The sequence below is a fragment of the Anolis carolinensis genome, chromosome 1, assembly GCF_035594765.1.
Source record: "Anolis carolinensis isolate JA03-04 chromosome 1, rAnoCar3.1.pri, whole genome shotgun sequence".
In the NCBI taxonomy this organism is placed as follows: Eukaryota; Metazoa; Chordata; class Lepidosauria; order Squamata; family Dactyloidae; genus Anolis; species Anolis carolinensis.
Genome location: NC_085841.1, coordinates 155,768,158 through 155,774,887, shown reverse-complemented (window position 1 = coordinate 155,774,887; position 6,730 = coordinate 155,768,158).

The following is a 6,730-nucleotide window of genomic DNA, read 5'->3' as shown; positions in this document are numbered from 1 at the left end:
TGAAATTAAAATGACACCACAATGTTAAAATTCCATTATGTTTTGGGGATAGCTCATTATGTTTTGTAAAAAAAATTACGTTTTGTTGTATTTCTTGTTCTAACTCTTTGGATGTAAACTGGCTGGAAATTTTAGCTGAGATAATAAAAGTAAATGAATTGATTTTATTGTCACTAGTATTATGCCATAGGAAATAATGCAGGCACTAAATTATTGCCATAATGTGCTCTTATCCATATGGTTGAAAGATTCGCTCCCATAAAATATTTTTAGAAAATGGGTACTTAGAATTGTAGTTAGTTTTTTGGAATAGTGTGCTTTCATCTTGACAATGATACGTTTTGGCGTGGCAACTGGTGCTTCGCTTATCAGTGGCCACCACAATCCTTTTAAAAGCTAGTAATGTTCTCTTCAAAAAAAGAACTTACAAATGATCAAGGCCAGTTTGGATGCACAATCTCAGTGCCCGTGGGTTTATGAGGCACATAGCATGCACAAATGATGCATTGATAAGCTGTAAAATGCCTGCTAACAGTTCTTGGCATCACTCTCTGCTCTTTAGTCATGCCAACACAATTTACTATTTAAAACAATCACATTTGCTATGCAGAGATGAAAGCCTGCACAGTGGGTACGTACGTGATAGTCCTACTAAAGTACAGTGACTTTAGGTACATAACCTTAAGTGGAAAGATAATAATGATATCCAATAAGCTATTTGTTCTAGCTAAAGATTACAAATCAAATTTTAGAAGTTTCTGGATAGATCTAAGCAATGGTTTTCCTGCTTCTCTATTTATAAATATATCCTTATAATGACCCCATATGTAATGCTGTTATTCCCTCTAATAGATATTAGTTCTTTCATGACTGCCTTTTTAAAAGCCTTAAACTTGTCTACACTGGTCATATAATGTGGGTGGAATGAAGCCTCCAGATGTAGCACATGGGGTGAAAGTGGAATAAATAACTGCCTTGGGCCCTTAATCTGGGATAAGCAATGTAATGTATGCATGAAAACAGCCATGCATACATGCAAACAGTAGTGCAATGCAAAATTGACTCAAGGACAGAGGAGGGGCTTCTGTGAAAACAATATTGCCATGATCATTCTGTGCCATTTCAAAATCTCATTAGCAATACAGAGGGGTCTCAGTGGGCTAACAGAAATGCACTGCAGGTAACCACCCAAGGGATATCATTGTAAAACCCATTCCTGCCAGAAAATGACAATTACCTATCACACATATTCATTTTCTAATGTTGTTTTGCTGCCTTTTGTTATGCCAATGTGCGTGTGGTACTGGTGTGCAGATATGCACCTGGGCAACATTGTACCAAGGCCTTTCATAACTCTGGGCAAAGGGTGAATCTCTGTCCTTATTGCCAGGTCAACACCCACCGCCACCATGTCCTATTTCAAACAGATGAACAACCATCAGGGCCGGCCCGAGAAAACTTTAAATATTAAGCGGGGGGTGAAAATTGTGCCCCCCGCGCTGCGGGAGGTGTGGCCATGCCCCGCGGGAGGCGGGGCATGGCCAGACCTGGCCCCGCCTCCTGCACCCTGGCCCTGCCTCCCATGGCCTGGCCCCGCCTCCCGCGCTGTTCGCCCTGACCCTGTCTCTCACGCAGCGTGGGAGGCGGGGCCAGGGCGTGCAGGCCGGGAAGCGGGGCTCCGCCCAGACGGGGCCTTGCCTCCCGCCCCGGCGCGCCCTGGCCTTTTCCAGGTGGCCAGACTGCAGCGGAGGTTCCTCGGAGGTTCCACGATTGCAGCCTGGAGAGACCTCCGCTGCAGTCTGGCCACCTGGAAAAGGCCAGACGGGTGAGGGTGAGCTGCGTGGGAGGCGGGGCCAGGGTTGGCCCCGCCTCCCACGCTGCTCATCCTGACCCTGCCTCTCACGCAGCGTGAGAGGCGGGGTCAGGTCGCGCAGGCTGGGAGGGGGGGCTCTGCCCAGACGGGGCCTTGTCTCCTGCCCCGCACACCCTGGCCTTTTCCAGGTGGCCAGACTGCAGCGGAGGTTCCTCCACTGCAGTCTGGCCACCTGGAAAAGGCCAGACGGGCAAGGGTGAGCTGCACAGGAGGCGGGGCCAGGGTTGGCCCCGCTTCCCGCGCTGCTCATTCTGGCCCTGCCTCTCACACAGCGTGAGAGGCGGGGCCAGGGCGCACGGGGTGGGAGGCAGGGCTCCGCCCAGACGGGGCCCCGCCTCCCGCCCCACACGCCCTTGCCTGGCTGGCCTCCACGGCGCCCTCAGGACCGTGCGCCCGAAGCGGGTGCTTCAATGGCCTCCGCGTTGAGCCGGCCCTGACAACCATCCATCCCAAGCACCTGACTCAAAGCATCATCATTCAGAGATTCCCAGATAGCCAAGCTTTTATAGTTGAGAAGCAGTTTGATTAGACTTTGGCAGAGGGTTCCCAGGACCTCTTTGAAACTAGCCCAGGCAGGGCCGTAGCCAGAAAAAAAATGTGGGGAGGGTTTTGAAAATTTGGGGGGGGGGGGTTGAACCCCTACCCCCCCCCCCAGCTACAGACCTGTCAATATCTGCTTGAAATAGTGCCTGAAGGGACTATTTTTTGCATCTCATAGACTTAGCATGGGGATTTGGTTAACCAGTTAAAATTCATGAGTAAAATTTTGGGGGGGGGGGGTTGAACTCCTAACCCCCCCCCCCCCCCCCCGGCTACAGGCCTGAGCCCAGGTAAACTCAACACGCATCAGTGAAGAATCTGCAGAGGAGGGATTCCTCATGTGTTTTGTGCTCTTGTTTCTCTGGGACTCCCCCCCACCTCCCGCCACCAGTGTTCAGAACAAGTGACACTAAGAAGGTTGGGGTTCTTCATCTCCGCCTCTGTGCAGGTATGCTGCCCTAACTGCTGACACCAGCTCGGACTTCCAGCGTGCAGCCACACTGAGAGAGCATATGCCAGCCACAGATCGCATATGCCAGCCAACAAGTGCGTTCAGCTGCTGAAGAGCGTCTCCAGGCATTTGGTGACAGTGCCAATCAAGCACGTCACGACTGCCCGCACATGGAGTGTCAGCATCCCAAATAGGCTAAGTGTACCAGCCATCCCATGCCCTTCCAGATGAAGAAATCTCAGCACCAAAGGGAGCATGTGACTGAGAAGGGCTGTCAAAGCACCCAGGGTCTCTGTGTCCTTCAAGAAGGGCTGGATCACAGAGATCAACTGGCAGATGCAGTCCCAGCCATGCTTTGAGAGAGGTGTCTGCACAGAGCTGAGACTCTCCCATTCTAGGGCAAGGCAGTGAATCACCTTTTGCTGCTCCATCAGCCATTGGAGCATCAGGAAGGTGGAGTTTCAATGGGTGGGGACGGCCTGCAAGAGCTTGAGTTGTGGGACCCCCTCCACAGCCTGTCTCTCCCAGCCTTGATGCTGGGGTGGAAGCGGCCTGTAATCTTGTGGCACCAGTCAATTAGTTTAGTGATGTCCTGGATGCTGCATGGGAGGGTCTTTGTAGGGGGCATACTAAGCAGCCCTAGCCCTTCACGGACAGTGAGGTGGAGCATGTGTGTCAAACAGTGCACTCCCCAGAAGCCAGTGTCCCCCACCCCTCATACATAAAAACCGTGTTACCATAAAAACCCGAGTGAACTGCTGCCTCCCAGATAACCATCCCTCCAGCATGTGGTCTATGGCCCAGTGGATCTCAGCAGAAGTGTGCCTCGTCCATCACTTCTACGTGGAGCAGGGCCCAGCAGTGCCCAGTGAGGGAGAGGTACACATGGCCTCCACCACAACTGGACCCAAAGTCCGTGGTGAAGTGGATGGATGCCCAGCCAGCGCCATCCAGCAACTATTCCAAGCTTTCCCTGCAGCCCTGATACAGGGATAGCATCACTATCCTATTGTATGTATGTATGTATGTGTGCTTGTTGCACTAGCTAGCTGCTTGTGTATGGTTTGCAAACACACAAACCAGAAAAAGAGCAGGGAATAGGAAAATAGATAAACATTTTGAACACAGAGAAGAAGACACAGAACTGCAAGCACTAAAAACAGGCTTTTTTGTTATTTATTTATATTTGTGGGATAGGACACACACACAGTAAGCAAAACTGATAAAAGAAGGATTTGAGGGAAAGGTAAGTAAGGGCTGTTTGGGGAGGGAACATAGCTAGTAGAGGTGTATGAGATGGCAGAAATCCGTCTTGAATTTTGTATCCAAGTTCGGGTGCCCCTGTTTCATTCTGAAAATATTGCAAAATTTGGGAAGGGCCATTTTGTTTTGGATCCGAATTTTGGAAGTTTTGTTTTGTTAATTTTGTTGCTTTGGTGGCAATGGGAAAATCTTTGGGGCTCATTTCTCCATCATTTTCAGGGCTATCAGGATGAAACTTGCTACAGTTGTAGAAAATTTTAATGTTTTTACTAATTTTTTTAAACTACAACAGGGCTTTATGGGACTTGAAATCCAAAACAATGCCACAAGAGGGGAGGAGAACAGAGAGGAAAGGCAGCCTTGTGATAGACTGAGAAAGAACATGTCAGCTTTATTAGGGAGCTTTTATGTCCCTTACAGGCCTCTGTATCCTCAGTTTCTTGTCCGGAGGGTTTTTTAAAACATAGATTTTTATTAAAGTTTTTAAATAGTGTATACAGCAATAGAGTGAGAACATATAATTTTATAGAGAAAAGGATAGGAAAAAATAGAGAGAAAGAGAAGGAATAACAAAAAGAAATAAAAAATACAATAAAAATATTATTTGGACTTCCGTTCTTCTTTTCCTTGGGTGCATATTAAGTCTCTTGAGTATAATCCATCTTTCCCTTTTAGGAAATTTGGTATTTTTAGTTCACAGTTCTAAGCTTAATAGGAGTTTTTAATGTACTTCTCAAATTGTGACCAATCAGTCATTTTTAGACCTTTAGCATTGTTCTTTTTTAACAGATAAGTTAACTTGTCCATGTCCTTAATTTCCATGACTTTATTTAGCCATGACTCCGGATGTTTTTGATTGGCTGGATCCCCTTTAGCTAAAAGACAGCTGACTGCTCTCTGCTCAGCCCCATAGCCCCCATCATGGAGAGATAGCTTGTGCTTGCTTACAAAACAAATTGTCAGAATACTAACAATACTTACAAACTTTTCCAGAATTTTTTTGGGGGGTGGGGTGGGGTTGGTGCTAATTTCGTTCTGTATGGCTTCGGGGGTGGGGGGCTCAAATTCAGGTTCATACAGCGAGTCATAAAGATGAATGTTGCTGAAATTATAACTTACGAACCCCGTCAAAAATTTTGCATGGTTGTAATAGCTAGTGCTAGCTATGGGAATTTGGAAAATAATAGATAGGCTTGGGGAGGGGGTTGGATAATTTCAACAAAGGAAAGTTATGGACTGAATATCAAGGGACAGAAAGAAACAGAATTATCAAAAAGCTACTATAAATTTAAGTTTTAAGAAACACACACAAACTGAAAACTGAAAGACGTAGTTCAAAGAACACGTCTTTATCTCTCTCTGCAAACACAAGACACAGAGATGCTACACAGGAGAACAGACCAATTTTGCAGAAAGCTGCGTGATTTGTGTTTCTTCTTCTGATTGGCTGACAAGGAAATAAAGCAGCACGCAGCTGCCCTTGTCAATCACATCAGCTCCCGCCCCCTCCCTCTCCAGATAATCAAGGGTGACAGAGTATGTTTCATTGAAAAAAAAGCTCAGAAACAACAAATCTTTACGAATATCTCAGAAAATTTCAGAGGCTCATGTTTTGATTTGTAAATGCTTCAGAGGGGTCTCTTTTTGATTAGTAATTCAGAGATTCATGTTTATGAATCATATGAATCTCAGAATTACAAAGTGGAGCTTTGAAACTTTGCACACTGCTAGTACTGACACTTTTTTTAAAAAAAAAATAGCCCAAATACAATTTGTTGGAAAGGTAAACAAGCACTCTCTCAGAAAAAAAAAATCACATGATTGTCATGGGAACTCTCTGCCCTTTTTCCTCATTTCCTGTGCCCTGCCATGGTCTAGTGTTGATTCCAAATGGACATGGCAATTCATATCAGTGCATTCCAGTACACTGGGGGGGGGGGGCATGGTCGAGGTTGGTTCTGATCCACAATTGGCCATCCCAGCCTCAAACTGGTTCCTGGGGCAAATATTTAGGCTCAATGCGATCAAGCCGCTTCAGTTTAATCCACTGTGTAGAACTGCTCTTGGTGTTCTGGGGCAGAGAATCAGTTGTGGGAAATGTAAAGGCTATCTTTAATCAAATATATATTTTTGCCTTGAGTAAAAAACATAGATTCATGAGGAAAGAAAAAGCAAAATGGTGGTAGTTCCAAGGTTTCCAATTCTCACCTATTGGAAGTGAAACTGGTCACGTGTCTGCTCTCCTGACCTTTTTATTTATATAGGCTTTGGGTTTTAAACTGTTTGCTATGGATTTGTTCTTTTAATGGGAGTGGTGCTCTACTTTTATGCTATTTGTTGTTTCATATGCTGTAAAAGTGGTTTTAGTTATAACTTTTTATGGTATTTTTAAGATTATAGTTTTTAATTCATAGATTTATAATCTATGTTTTAATACTGACTAATTTTTTACTTTGTTGTATTTTATGTTGTGATCCTACTTGGGGCTCATTTTCGGAAAAGGACAGGATATAAATTAATAAACCAAATAAGCAATAAAGATAAACTTGTCTGTGATTCTATACCAGCAATGCTAGAACTTAAAAGGTAGACCACTAAATTAA